General features: G+C 39.7%; 1 protein-coding gene across 8 annotated transcripts in view; it reads right to left on the bottom strand.

Moving 5' to 3' along the window:
* BICRAL (BRD4 interacting chromatin remodeling complex associated protein like) overlaps positions 1-16,238 on the bottom strand; it is a 45,230-nt gene that overhangs the window by 27,291 nt on the left and 1,701 nt on the right. Inside the window, exons 1-2 of one of the 8 annotated variants that reach the window (XM_030944900.1) lie at positions 8,092-8,151; positions 525-620 (exon numbers count right to left, since the gene is read on the bottom strand). The exons of 2 other annotated variants lie outside the window; for them this stretch is intronic. The gene's annotated coding sequence lies outside the window, so the exon portion shown is untranslated. Of the gene's footprint in view, positions 1-524; positions 5,181-6,902; positions 7,540-8,091; positions 8,192-16,238 lie in introns of those variants that run through there. 5 more of the 8 variants (XM_030944903.1, XM_030944902.1, XM_030944904.1 and 2 more) reach the window with 5 other exon arrangements.

Here is a 16,238-nt window from a genome sequence, read left to right as displayed (position 1 = left end):
AAATTGTTCTGTTGCTCTATCATTTTCCATTCAGAATTTTAATCTACAATCCCAACAGCAGTATGGAATATCTGAAGAAATGCATTGCCACTGGAAAAACAATCACCACAAAACAAAACCAGAACAAATCAGTTACTGCAACAGTCACTGCAGGGAATGGTACTGCTGTGAACTGAGCGTGCCACATCAAATTCGTGGCATTTGCATCCCTCACAACCTTTCTGAGCACAGAGTAAGATAACTCTATTTAACCCAATCCATCCCTTGCTAAATTACATAAAAGGATTGCAGCAGCATTAAGTGACTCCACACTGACTGCAGAGATTAAACACCCAGAAATTATGTCCTTCCCTCACACAAAACTCCACTAAAACTCTCATTAACTTCCACAGTGCTAATATTTTGCTCTGTGTGCTTCTGAACTAGGGACAAAAACCCCAAGCTGTTTCATCATTTCCTGGGTAATGTATCATCCTAGTGTGCACTTCTGATTGCTAAGGTGCTGTAACCACTGCCTGCCTTACCCTGTCAGTTCTCTCTCAGGTTCCTATCCAACAGGCAGCCTTGGATTCAGCGAAGGAAACTCCTAGACAGGAACAACCAGACCTCATTTGCATTCTCTGCAACACAGAAGTGTGAGAAAAGAGTGTAAACTCAAACCCTTATTATCATATAGTTTATTCTAAAATTTAAAGTCAATACTACTTTTGAGCAATCTAGTATCTTGCAAAGTGAATTTCAGATTCTTGTAAGTAACCAAGACTATCTTATAATCAACTTAAGAACTGCTTTTATCACGTCAAGCCCTGTGTTTTTAAGAAATTGATTTTTACATGGATGGAACACAAAAATTTATATTAAGAGGTATTTCCACTTCCCCCTCCCATTACTGTAAAAATATTATATGCTGCAGAACAATGACAAGTACTCAATGGAAAAGAGGTAAATATTGAAAAATTAATTGCAAATTAAGACCTCACTTGGAAGTTGTAATTATCCAAAAATGGTCATTTCAAGACAACAGGAGTAAGGAAAAATAATCATTTTAAAATGCACTTTGTGAAACACAAAGACTTACTATTCACTCATAAACTAACTATGCCGTACTTATATCCTACAATATGGAATTACTCCTTATGAATATTTTCTTTTCCAGAGTAATCAAAAGTTACTACACTATTGCAAAATCTACCAGGAACTGTGCTCTAAAATACAGCTAAAAAACTAAGAAATTTGGAATTCTAATCTAGTAACACAGTGCATTATGCAAGCACTACCTTCTTAATATTCAAAAATAAGTTTTCATTCCAAGAATCTAAATCTGAATGGTACTTCTAAGATAAATTTGCAATGCTTGAAATTAGCTGTAGCACTGAATTTAATCATCAATATTCCAGACATCTGTATGCAACAAAGTATGAGAAGAAATTTGTAATTTTAAACATTCAAAAGAACTATGAAAAACCTTTCTAAGAAAAATTACTTTAAAAAATAGAAACAATTCACGAATCAGAAAAACAGGAACAAGAAAAGAAACACAAAAGTGCTTCCTCTCAGGAATTGCTAGGCACAACATTATACCTCTTCATGGTTTTTAAGATCTGGCAGACAAACACTTAAGAGGTGCTTACACATCCAGCTCCACACACAGAAGGGTAAATAAAAAACAGAGACAACCTACAACAGGCTGTTTATCCAACTCCTACATTTCCCTTTAGTACACCATTAAAAAATACTGATTTGAGTTTGCCAAATGAGGCAACTTACCAAACGTCCAAAAACTACAGTTATATTTTAGTATGTTAGGGGGAAAAAAGGAAATGTGCAGTTCAATTAACAGTATGTATGACAGGAATGGCTAATCCAGCTACAGTCAACACACCAGGTACACAAGTGAACACCCTGTGTGGCTGTCTACAGTCGGTTTCCCTGAGATACACATGTTCAGCACACAATTTCTGATTTATTCAATACAATTTTTTTTCTACTGCATCCACAGCTGCTCTTGACAATATCAAAATCTTAACAAGACTTTTATCAGGAAACAGATTTTTTTAAACCACATGGAGAAAATCTAGAGTAACCTCAGCCTGAAGGTCAGGATGCTTCCTTATCCCATGGGATCTCCCAGGCTAAAGGCTGGGCTCAGACCATTCCTCTGGCAGTGACTATGCTCATCACTATCCTATGGCCTGTTTCAGGCTCTGTCCTCCAAGCTGCTCCACCACATACACAATTCCTCAGGAATTTCAATATTCACAAAACATTTTGAAAGGTCCTGGTTTCATCCCACAAGAGGTGCAGGAGGCAGAATCTCAGCAGTTCCTTAGGAAGGAAACATTCACCTGCCCAGAAGATATGAGATGGTCTTAAGCATGTTTACAAACTACTGTATGCTATAGTACAGACTGTTAGCAAATGTTCTTTGTGCAAAATAATACTCCAAGAAATGTTCAGTCAGTCCCGCAGATGGTTTTTACCTTGTTTCTACTCAAGAATACTCAAGCCTCATACTTCTCATTGTGAGCATATAGTTTTTAGAGATTTTGAAAAAATATTCTGCAGGCTCATAATTTCTTTATGAACTGAACGTTTCTCAGTTCATTTATAAACCAATGCCCAATTAATACCTTTTTATTGCCACTCTAGTCCATACTAGTTTAAAAACCAAACTTTGAAACAAGCATGGTTCAGATGAGCTAGTTAGTATCTGCTACCAACTGCCAATAATTAGCTGAACAGCCATTTATATTCCTTTCAGTTATAATGTTTGGGAAGTCTACTGAAAACTGAATAGGATTAACTGACAGATGTGTAACTACTTCAGCAGTGCAGTCCATATCAACACCCCAAATCCAAGCTGAAAATCCTCCATGCTGTCCTTCTTGAAGACAATGCCTTGCTGACTGCCAGTGGAAATTTCACCACCTATTTCAGTGGGGCCAAGATAACTTCTGGAGTTGACTTATCTCAATAAATTCAAGCTCCAACACCAGATCTTGAAATTCTATGCTTGGATCAAGTTCACAGTAAAACTACTGCAAGATCCACCTGAGACAAGGCATAAGATCAGACTTTACAAAAATAATCAGTCTCTTGCAATGAAGTTAAATCCTCCTCTCCAGACCTTCCCTCTCCATTTCACCACACCTTCTCAATACCTTCAATGAGAAAAAGGTAACTGTGCTAGGTTTTTACAGGGATTTTGCCTGCTTTCTAATTCTTTTGGTAAGGATTCCCTTAGCCCTAGAACATTTTTAAACTAGCGCAAGAAAATAAATGAATAATTTTAAAAAAACTTGATAGTCTCTCTGTGCTCGTTAATGATGGTAATCTTTATTTTGTCTAAAACCTCAACAATTCTCAAATAAAGCAAAATATTACAGACAGAGTAGTTGGGGTTTTTTTCAACTATGAAAGCAGGAACAAATTAACACTTGGAAAAAAAATACACATATTCATTTAACTATGTGATGACCTGAAAAAAAACCTCAGTTCAGATCGATGCTTATGCATTTATGGTGGCGTAACAAGGGCCCTCCCAAAACTGCTCACTCTTTCAAATTAAAACAGTGGCAGGTCACAATGAATGTTAGAACAGTTTATTATTGTCACTGCTTTTCCTCCACCATAAGAAAGGAAAACACACTTGTTTTTGTAGACAATCCCCATGTCTATATGGCAATAAAAAACCTTTCAAGTACAGATGCAGCTTATTCCAGGAGAACCGCTGTAAGGAATTCTGCCAACTCTCTGAACAGTGACTACATTATCAAAGAAGCTCTTATGCCTGCTCTGCAGCCACTACTTAGACAGCAATGACACACTTTCACACTGGCTGCTACATCTACCCTAAAAAGCAGCAGCCATTAGATTTACCACAAGCCTAATGCAGCATGAAGAGGCACGATCATTGACCATTAGAGCCTCGGTGTGAAACCCAACTGCAGTTAAACAGATACAACTTCTCTGGAAACCATGTGGAAGTATACCAGCAAAACTCTGCAAAGGCAGCAGGCAGCACACCCAGGCATCCTAGAGCTCTTCAGCTCTAGCCATGGGCTTTCCTCTGCTGGAAAACTCCATCAATACAGAAAGGGACCTTGGAGGAAAGTGGATATGCAGCTTATACTAGCACAACTTTGGGGCTTTCCTCTCAGTAGAACTAAAATAAATACATAAACTGTACTGGAAAAGGACATGTGAAGGAGCTGGGGCAGGAAAGCTGCACATCCATAAAGTAATGTAAATACTTAGCTACAGTGCAACCATCCCTGTAGCACTGACCTCAACTGAGCCCACACATTTAGCATTTTCAATCCCAGGATCCAGGTATCACACACAAAGCAAACACTCCCAGTACGCCCAAAACAAGCACACACCTTAACACCCAGGTATCACACCAGTGAGTAAGCCAAGGGGTGTCAATGGAAGGACAACCAGGCTACTCTATCAACATGGTGAGCTCTGCATTCCTCCAGCAGTGTAAACAAGCGACACCCAATGCAAAGTGCTACTTGCAGCATCAGCCAAAAACTTTTAAACTCAGACAGACAAAAACACATTTAAAAAAAACAGGTTTGGAATATTTAAGTAGTAGCCAACAAAGATTTCAATGCAAGATGAGAATATACTGTGCTTTAATGCAAGCAGGCCACTGTGCAGATTATATATAGTCATTTGGCAAGTGCTAGGCCCTGAGGGAATATAAACTGCTCATTTTTATCCTGTTTCTGCCATTTCTTCACTATTTTCACAAATTAATGAAGAAAATCACACACACTCTTCCAGACATTCAGGCATAAGAGAGAAATTTTATTATTTAAAAGTATGCTACCATTAAAAAAAAAAGAATTCACCACCTTAATCCCAAGATCCCTGTGAATGAAAATAATCACTTCAAGAAGCAGTGAGTTTAATGACGTAAGATTTCTGAAATATGTGAACAAATACTGTATTCTACATTCAAAATCTCTGTAAGCAATTTAAGTTTCATAGCTGGTGTTTTATTCAAAGCTAAAATGCTAACAGGTCCCCAGGAAAGTCTTTCAAAAAGATAGTTTATAGCCAGACAATTTTTTGTATATTCCAAGCAATGAGTGTATTTCACAGAAATGTTGGTTAAAACCCTTCAACAGACAAAAAAATTTAAACATTTAAATAATTAAAAAATCTTAAGATTATTCCTGAATTTTAAAAAATCTCACACTTCTATCAGGAATGAGCAATAAGAATGGGGAAGCCCTCCTCTGATGTGTCAAAAAAACATAAATCCAAGAACTACATAAGCATTCCACACTCCTTAGCAGGCACAGCATAAGCTGGTTTGGCAGCACACTTTGCTCTTCCCAGGTACAGGTGATGTGGGTATTAAGCTGAAGCCTCATGAGCTCTGAGCAGATCATACACAAATGTTAAAAAAAAAAAAGTGGTTTTGAAATAAAAAGGTATTTGGAGTGCTCTTCCTGAAAACAGCACCAAAACAAAACTTTAAAAATATATTAAGGTGGAGCTGTCAAATTAAGTAATTTGGAAAAAGCAGCTTCCCCTTAGACATAAAGGAGCAATAAAAACTTGAAAATATGCTAGTCCCCTCCCCACATCAAGATATTACTAAGACAGTAACAGCAACAAAACAAGCAACCTACCCACCAAAAAATTACCTGTGCTTTTATTTTTGCAAGCACTACTGAAACCTCTTCAATGAAGAATACCTTGCCCTATGCACTACACCGGGTCATTTTTGAAGGTGGATTTCTTTTTTAATGTCATGTTTTATTTTTCGGCCATCGGTCAGAAAAAATGTTCTTTCAAATCTTTTTTTAATTCCTATACGCTGAATGACAAGAAACGCGTATTTCAGAGGTAAAGACAACAAGCTTGTAAGGGCTGTTGGCGGGATTGAAGCTGCGCGTACGGGCCCGTGCGAGCCAAGGCTGTTTAACCGCTCCTCAAGACGGTGGCCAAGGATTAGGAAAGGAGTGGGGGGTACGGGAGGGAAGCAAGGCTTTGAGAACTTCGGGGAGATCTCGGCTCCCAAAGCAGAAACGCTTCCCAGACACGACACAGAAATATGGCCCGAGCTGGGCGCGACGGCACCGCCCCACACGGCGCGGCGACAGCAGAAAGGACCTTAAAATGGCGCCCGTGGGGGAGGAGAGCGGGTGAAACTGCGCAACAAACGCTGGCAGGGAGCCAGGCAGCGCCATCTTCCCGCTCACCCGCGCAGCCCGGGCTGCCTGCCCGCCGAGCCCGGGCACGGCCGGGACCGCCGCCGGAGCCGCTGTCCTCTCTGTCCGGCAGCCCCTCGGCCACTCCGCGCTGCCGAGCCCGAGGAAGGAGAGAAGCGGCGAGCACGGAATGGCGAAAGGCAGAGGCCTCCACATCTCATTCCTCCCCACACTGATTAGGAACAGCACTAAGGAAATATAAACGTGCCCTCTACACGTCGTTCGATTTTGCCCGGCTTTTAACGTCTCTATACCTGTTTTCTGCCATCATCTGTAACTGAATTTTGTAATTAATACCAAAAAACAAAATATAATTTACATACTGAATACCGCCCATGATTCAATAAATGTGAACAGTGACCATTTTAGAAAACCCCCTTCACAACCGACTACTCTCTTAAACCACAAGTAAAAAAATCTATTTACAAAATATTGCTTTTTTTACGCAAAATAATCCCAGCAACACAAAGGATCGGGTTCACATCCACTCTATAGCAAAGCCAAAGGGGTCACTCCAGAAAGAGACGCTTTATTGTGTTTTAAAGAGACGTTACAATTAAATATTTTCTCTCTCCAAAAGAAAAATAAAAAATTAAATAAATAAAATAACAGACACATCGAAAAACTTGATCCCGAAAAGGCGAAAAAAAAATCGCATTAGCCCAAACCTACCGCCCGAGCATTTCGCGCACCCACAAAAAGCGGCACCGTTTCCATTCCTCGGTTAAAAGCAGGAGGCACGGAGCGATTCGGAGGAAATTGCAAATAAAAAACCAAACAAATCAAATCAAATCTACTGGCGACACCGAAAACGAGGAAATGAGTGAAAAATAAATCCCCAGCAGGTACAACTCTGAGACACAAGCTCAAAGAAAAGACAAGATTAGGGTGGTGGCGAGTGGAACGGGGAAAGAAAAAAATCAAGCCATGAGCGAAAAAGGAAAAAAGAAAAGAAAAATCCTTCCCAGCTGCACAGCCAGGAGAGAGACGAAGTGTCTCCATTTTCCCGACGAGGAGGAAGAAAAGACTGTTTCACAGACCACAGAGCTTTAGAGAAAAGCAAAGAAACGAGGGGGGAAAAAAAAGAGGGAGGAGATTTGAAAAGATTATTTTTCTTTCTCCCTCACACACTCTCTCTATCCCCCTCTCTCCCTCTCACTCTCTCACACTCACACATACACACACACTCTCTCTCCCTCCTCTCCTCTTTCCATCCCTCTCTTGATGGCCATCAAGGGGGCGGAAAAAAAAAAAAAACAACAACAACAACTAATTTTAAACCGGCTCAATCAATGAGTCATTAAAAGAGATTTTTCTTCCCTCCTCTCCTGAATTTGCATGGCATCAGCAAGAAAAAAAAAAAACCCACCCCAAACCTCTCCCCTCTCTGCAGCTATCAGCCTGGACCTGAAACCTTATCTCTCCCTTCAACCCCCCGCGCCTTTATTTTAAGAAACAACTTTTTTTTTAAGTGCCCTCAGCAGCCACCACCACCATCCTCGCGGAAAAAAAAAATTAATATATATAGTTCATTTCCATGTGAATCCACATCTGCCCAAACAACAGCCACCCACAAAATATCCCTCTTCTTCCTCCTCGTCTCCCCTCTCGCTCGCTCTCTCTCTAGATATATATTTATATACATAGCCCCAGAGCCAATAGCTCTCTGGGCTGAAACCTAATATCCTGGTTTTGGCAACTCCTGGTCGTTAATTTGCTCCTCTTTCTTTTCTGTCTGTCTGGAGATAGATTTCCCCCCTCTCTTTTCCCTCCCCGAAGGAAGGGAGGAAGGAGGTTGTGTGTTTTTTTTTTCCTTGAAATTTTTATCACAAAATTATAATACACTCAAAGGGAAACTCACCGTCATGAAAAAGCAGTGCCTTGTCAACGGGGTTTCTTCGCCATCACATCAGGGGCTGGCAGTGTAGGAGAGAGAGAGGGAGAGCGAGAGAGCGAGGGAGGGAGGGGGGAGAGCGAGCGGGAGAGGGAGCGAGCGAGAGAGGGGGAAAGAGAAAGCGAGCGGGAGGAGAGCGCGGCTCCGCTCGGCTCCGCTCCGCGCCCGCACCGCCGCCGCCACCGGCACCGCACCGCACCGCCGGGCCCGGCACGGCACGGCCGCGCAGCTCCGCCGGGACACAACGCCGCAGACCGGCGCCCGGGCACACGCACCGCCGCCCTGGCATGATGAGTCCCCAGCCCCGGCGCGATCCTCGCTCCGCGTTTAAAGCCAGGCCCTTTAAAAACTTCGGCTCCTTTTTTTTTGGGGGGGTGTGCGGGGGGTGTTTTTCAGAAACCCGTAGGTCTGGAGACCTAGCCTAGGCTGCTGGCTTTAGGTTAAAAGTTGGGGTTTGTTTGGGGTTACAGGGAAATAAAACAAAGTTTTTATCCTATTAAAATTAACGTTAACAATTTGGCTGATTTCCTTCATATTAAAGCTGTAAATCACTATAAGCTTGGTGGGTGGGCGGGGGTCCCCAGAAAAATAAATGCAAGTCCAGGGGGCTCCCCAGAAAAATAAATGCCAGGTCACCTTGAAAAATATATGATTTGATCCCCTGGCAAGCTATACTATTTTAAGTATTTTCAGATATGTTCTTATCAGCCTTCCTGGAAACAAATTACATGAACTTCAACTACTTTAAAAAGTTTTGGGTAACCTAAAAATGTTAATTTGAAGTCAAAGGTTATAGCACTGAGAGTTCCTTAATGCTATTCTACAGTTTACTTCAGCTAAAAGCATTAATAACTTTGTTCAAAGCTTTTTTGTTATAGAAAACTATTCCAATTTCCACCATTCACTTCATTCATTCATTGAAAACAATTTAATTCTAAAAAATTAATTATTTTTGCAGATAATTCAGAGAAGTCTGGTCTATTAAAAAAACTATTTTGATTGAAAGCAGATTTTTAGCATGCAAATATATGTGTGGTAATGCTTTTAAAAGAACAACAAAAAATCTCTTTAAGACACTTTTTCTGCTAGTTATGGTAATTCCCAAGGACTTTACCATTTTATTCCTAAGTAACTTTGTTAAAACTCCTTAGAGACAAGGATTTGAAGACTTTATTTAGTAGCACATCCTTCTTTATTAGCTTCACACAGCTCAAAAAAACCTCACAATGCTTTAGATTTTTTGAGCAACTATATCAAAAATGGTTAACGGCAGTGTACTAAGTGGACCTTCTCAAAGAACTTGGCCAGATTGCTTATCTTAAAAAAAAAAATCTCACCACCTCAGCATTGTTTTCCAATTAGAATCTGGTTATATTATTTTTTGAAATAATCAACCAATTCCAAACTTTTGCCAAAGCCAAGACTCGCCTACAAACCTTGTTTACATGCACACCCCCAGTAGAAAAGTGAGGGGAAGTTTCAGATCACTCCCAAAGTGGAAGGGTTGGGCCCAAGCAAAGAAACCTTAGCACGAGTCCAGCAGATCCTTTGTGCAGCCCAGACCACACCTGCACGTGGCTGTGCCTTGGCCATCAGCCAGATTATTAACTGCACTTTTCATGAATGCAGCAAGGACCCCAACAGCCACAGTATGGACACAAACACCACATGCCAAAGAGCTCTGCAAGAGCTGTAAGCCTATACTCCTGACACCAGCATTAGAAAATCCAAAAGGCCAACACTTCAAGGTTCCGAACTTCAGTAAATGCTTCAAGGCCAACCTCTGCCCTGAATTCAAACCTGCTCAGCTTCACTGGCTTTGGAGAATATTGCCCAAGTGAGAACTTGTATGGAAGAACACCACCAGCATTCTCATTTGGTTAACAGGAAGGAACTTTGCTTCAGAGGTTACAAGGCTGAGCATCTGATCAGTATGTTGTTGTTATTATTACTCTCCCAGTCCTACAGAAACCACAAATAGGAAGCAAGCAATACAATTCAAAGAAGGAACTGGAGAAAGGAAGGCAAGTGATTTTGAATGGATTCTGTTACCATAAGAGACACAAGGAATCCTACATAAGTTTTCCATGATGGTACCATAACTTACTTTCCCTAAAGGATGTTTCAAGGCAGCATTGACAATAGCATTACTAAGCAGGTACAGTACAAAAAGGGAAGGAGAACTAACATCATCTATACAATGAAGCACCCTGCAGTAACTAGATTTCTCCATATCTACACACATGTGCTATATTTGTTCACAGGTAGAAATGGTTAGCAAAAAAAAAATCAAGGGTTGGATGTAACTTTATAGGTCCTATTGAAGTACGCATTTAATGTTACCTTCAATACTAAGAGGTCTGAATGCAGCCATCAGCTGTAATGTTACCACTTTCAGGTGTAGTACAGAATTTCTCGGACCATGTTTGTAAAGAACTACTGCTTTTTCCTGGCAGGTACTCAATGCTGTTTTAAGAGCATCACGTGGTGCTTCAGAACTGGGTGTCACTGCCCCAAGAGGTCGCCCCTCTTCTCACTGCCTTACTGCCTGAATATCCTTGTATTCAACATTCAGACCCTTGTATGTCAACATTCTTCTACCTCAAGGTCACCTGCTCAGAGCTGTCATCTTCAACCAGAGTCCTATGTACAATGCACAGTCGGTTGCTGCCTTTCTTTAGCTTTCACCATCACATTAATACATTTTCTTTCCCAATACATTTTCTTTCCTGTAGAAGCTTTATAAGGAGCAAGGGGAAATAAGCACGAGAAAGGAAAGACCAGTGACAAAAGGAAGAAGAGAAATCTCTGGAAGACTGAGAGACGTTGGTGTAAAAACAGCTACTGGGAATGTCATGTGCACTCATCACACAACAAACTACTTGGCTGTATTTTGACACCAGCTGTCAAACTGTGACCATGCTGTTTAACAAATACCACTCTCATAGGTGTGCAAAGACACCAAATGACATTTGGAGTGATCCAATACATTGCCCTGAAATGACAGACTGTGAAGAACTGAAAACTACGCTTAGATATTGAGAGGGAGAAAATAAGGAGGTACAAAACACCCTCATTCTTTCTGTCTTCAGGTTTCTCCTACATCAAGTCACTTTGCTGATATTCAGCCCATTTTTTCAGGTGTGCATCACATGCACTCCAATTCTTGTACAATCATAAATTAGTACCCCAAAAGAAGGTAAGGCAGCAATAGATTCATTATGAAGAATATAGGGACTAAACTAGTGCACTAAAGGAATTAATTCCACAGCCATCCCAAGGCTTTTGCATGAATAGATGGTTTGTAACCTCAACTCACTGCATCCTTTCAGAGATACATTGCATGGAAAAGAATGCCATTTGCTTCACTGCAGCCTTGCTTCCTCAGACTGAATCCTTCAACTCTGTTGATGACACTTCTTCCTCCCATGCTTTTTCTTTCCATTCATTAATGTGTTTCTTATGTCAGCTCATCTCCAGTCACACCTTTTACCTATCTACATAGGGCTTAATTAATTATTTAAATTTTAAAAAATAACTAAGCTTGAAGGCACAGCAACAAATAGGTCATCATTAAAGGGCACAGGCAATAGAGAGGTAGAGGTCACTTGAAAAGTAGGGCGCCCAAATACAGCGGCATGAAAGCAGACAAGGACTTTAACTTGGAATATAAATGTAACATACAACATGAAAAATTCAGTTCAATAGCCACCAAATTCTGAACAATTACCACCACTATTTTGATGACTCACCCATAAAAGTTACCTAAACATTACAATGTTCAGCTTGATACCATGCCTTCCTTACCCAAAACAGTACTTACAAAACCTGGGTCATAATTGCATGATGTAATTTATAAAGCTGCATGACTCCAGTATCAATCATCACACCAAAGGCAGGACTACTTAACCAAAGGTATCTTAAGGGGTGATTGGTAAGGACATAGGCAGTAAGAGGGGGTAATGAAGAGTGAACCTCAGAACAAGAGATTTCCACCAATACCAGAAGACAGACAGGTTTCTGTGACTGGAGATTGTGTGAAGGCCGACAGGGCTGGTCTAGGATGAATCTAAAAAGCAGATTTTGGAGAACTGTGCTTCTCTGAGATGGGGATCTGACATACAGCAGACCTGACATACAGCAGACAATTAAGTAAAGCCAAAGAAAACATGGTGACTGGAGGTTCCATTTAAACAAATTGCAATTCAAAATTATTACTGGAACAGATCAAGAATTACTATATCATTATCTAGGTTATTTAAATATAGTCTCATATTCTTCAGCTTAAAGTACCCTAAAAAGGAGAATTAAGTTTTAAAGATTAATAGCTCTCACTTCCAGGTTAGAATAATCTTAAGATATTCAGCCACTGAAATGTATAAGAAAAAAATAAAAATACCCTCATGTCTGGAGACAGAGCTTTATTACAGAAATAATGGAGAAGTAATCTTGTCCACCTAACACTGCCAAAACTGATGGAAGAATTTAAACTAAATTGATGGCAGAAATTGGGACAATGTTCTATCATATTCATAGTTAATTTGGCTAGCACAAATTAATGGGAAAAAAATCAGATAAGTAAGGATACAGAAATACAGATGAGTATATTAACCAATAGTTGGACACAAGGATTTAGGTGTTGGTTTGGGTTTTTTTTAAACATAGTACTAATTAAAAACAGCAGCCTGGCAATGAAACTAACAAGAGAAGCATTCCTGATACAACTGAGGTGTTGTGGATGTTGTTTAAAAAAAAAAAAAAAAATTGGAGGAATTTAAGCAAAAAAGGAGGCCTAAAACATAATATGAGGTGTGATATAGGGATACAGAAATACAGTGGAATAGTAAATTATACCAAAGCCATTTGTGTTCTTGAAAGAAACACAGACCTGCTAGGCTACACTTGCATAAGGACAAGACAAAATGGACAAACAGAAGGGACAGGCACATTATTAATAAAGCACCACCTAAGTCAGAACTTTTGAGACAGAATAGTTTTACTTGGACATTTCTGAGTTCCTGCTATGAAATCAACTGGGTAAGATTTGGATATGAATGAAGATTGCTGTAAAAGAAGTCTTTATATTATGACTAGAAAGGGTATCAATATGAATGGAATTTATTCTCAGATTTAGACTGGAGAACAAATGCTAATAATAGGAGGAGGAAGCCCTCATTCAAAATTATAGCTGACAGACTTTTTCCTAAGATGAATAAATGGCAAAAAGAATACAAGTATAGTTTTATCCACTAGGGAATATACTGCAGGAGAGCTAATAGGAAAACTTGGATATGACTTGAAGTTAATTTTATTTAAATCACTCAGAAAGATAAATGGAATATGTTTGCAAGTAAGAGTCATAATTCTAAAATAAAAAACTTTGATATGCTATTGAACCTAGGTGGTCCATTGAACTGGCTAGTCCAATAACATAGTTTTCTGAAATGCATTTAAAAAATAATTGTAAAAGTATCTGAAATGTAAAGCAAGGCAATGAAAAAAACTCTCAGAAACTCCATAACTAATAGAATAATTGCCTCAAAGGGAGAGTCCATAAAGCAGTAACTGTGGCTTACATACCCAGTCTCCAGAATTTACCTACAGTCAATTAGCAATTTAGGATTCTATATAGCAGTCAGCAGCTAGACCTGGACCAAACCTAAGTCATTTCCTGCTCTTGTGTTTAGCATATTTGGGCCTTGCTTTGTTAATCTGAAAGTACCTTTTGTCATAAAGTGCTATGCTTTGAAGCCTGTCCCTGGTTTTGAAGGATAACTCATTTTTGTAGTAATTAATCTGTTTCTCCACCTTTGGCATTGGAAACACCATGTTCTCAGAAGGGACCAGCTCAGACTAGTTTCAAAACAAGTGCACCTTGACTGGTTGGAATATAATTAGTATCTTAAGCATTCCCAAGGATTACATTCAGAGCTTTGGCATTACTCACAGCAATTAAGTTGCACCAAGTAAGTCTCATAGTTTTAGCTTTAACACTCAATAAGTGATTTTAAAAGGCATGTATTTTACATTGTCCTGGCTTTCCATATGGCCAGATATATATAAAGCACAACATTTTAGTGCAAAAAAAGCTTTTAAAAAAAATCAGTATGCCAAACATAAGGTTCAAAGAATTTCTTTTTTCCAAATGAACCGAGATACAGTAACTCAACATTCACTTTTAATGAAGCCCCATTGCACCGTGACAAATGCGCAGCCTACAGTATCTTAAATGAATCATAACATGGCTTACATCTTTAATGCCTGATCACAGAGCCAGAGGAGTTCAAAGAGCCCTTACTAAAACCATCAGTAGAAACGCTGATTGCACAAGCCACTGAAGTACTTACTTTGTAGCCAGAAGTAATTACGCTGCTCTGCTAATCTCTGCTGCAGAAACTCAATCCAGCAGACAGAGATCACATCTATCAGATAAGGGCTCCATGCAAGGCACAGAGGCTGCTGCTTTTCTTGAAAACACAGCATTTTTGTGTGTGTGATGGTGCAACATACATGCATAACACCCTTTGGAATAAAAATTGTCAGTGCTGGGAATACATACTGATGAGAAGGAATAACTCTACTTCCTTCCTTCCTCTGCTTACAAGACTGCAAATCTACATCTTGAGATCACGCCACATCTATGAGGTCCCTGACTTTTACAAGCACAGGAACCTCAGGTGTAAGAATCCATTATCATGAGGCTGAGCACACAGTTGCCTCTGTGGACCTCCCTTTTATTCCCCACTCTTCTTAAAATAATGATGGAACGAGACAGGATCTTGAACCTTCAGCTGAACTACACAATACATCTCACTTAAAAGGCTATGAGGTAATGCTGCTGAGCTATAGCAAATCAGTAGGAAATATTTCAGGCAGATAGCATTCATGACTGATAACCATGGGACACAGACTTAAACCTGGAAGCACGCACGGAGCTCATGTTTCCAGAGTTTCACAGCACTAGATCAAAGTAAACAAGAGCAACCTGCACCTTCACATAAAATAAATGACACTGTAGAGTTCAAACAATGGCACAAGGTCTTACTGAAATGACTGATATCTACTTTCAAACCAGAAAGGAACAAAAGCACAAGCAAGAGGGAAAAAATAGGAAAAATAAAACACAGAGAATTATGTACCTTACTTTTTCTCATATCCTCAAACAGCCAAACTACTTGTTACAGCTTACCCAAGTGACTCCAAGCCTGAGCTAGAAAGCTTACATTTTATTCAGGTGGTTACTGTCTGGCACACGCAGCAGCCTCAAAACATAGAAGTTGCTGCCAGCAAAGTCAGGAGGAAAATTGTCAGTCTTTGTATGACCACCAAAAAAAAAAAAATGCACATGCCAATATAAATTCTACAAAACCTAAAATTGTAAGTGTGGAAAATAATTTTGGAACATCGGGATGAAACAGTTGGAAGAATTTTACAGCTCCCTTTTGAATTTTTCATTATGGTCATACATTTTACCTTCTTGTCTCTGGGTATACTTGTGCTTTTGACCAAAATAACAATTGTGCACATTAGCAAGGTGAAAAGTTTCCAGTCTCTCCCAGAAGCTCCTATTCACAAGGGTATTTGGTCCTCATTAATTCAGACCTCCAATCACCTATAGAAAAAACAATTCAGAATACCTAGCATCCTAAGTGCCCAGATACAATAAGGAGTAATTAGTAATTATAGTACAGCACAAAATACTTAACATTATTCTGTGCTGTGCACACTAACATTTGCTTGCAATCCTTCCAACATGAAGTTCTTTTACCCAGTGCAGTTCATCTACTGGCTCACATCTCCATTAACAATAACAAAGCCATACTCCAGGAATATTTGTGCACATGAAAAACCGCAAAAACCTTTTTCTGTCAATATCCTCATGTACAGGATAAGCACTTCCATCACTGTGACCACCTGTATTAGCTAGACTCATGGGAGCATAAGGCAAACAGAGCCTCCTAGCTGAAATGAAACTTCCACATCTTTCTACAACATGGAAATAAGGACTTTTTTTCTTATGGAAAATTAATTGCACCATATTCCCACCTAATGGAACATTGCTGCAATAACTACAGGAGTGGATTTGACTATTTATTGGGAAAAAATACCTAATG

The sequence above is a fragment of the Camarhynchus parvulus genome, chromosome 3 (assembly GCF_901933205.1).
Source record: "Camarhynchus parvulus chromosome 3, STF_HiC, whole genome shotgun sequence".
NCBI lineage: Eukaryota > Metazoa > Chordata > Aves > Passeriformes > Thraupidae > Camarhynchus > Camarhynchus parvulus.
This window is presented reverse-complemented; position numbering and strand designations above follow the sequence as displayed.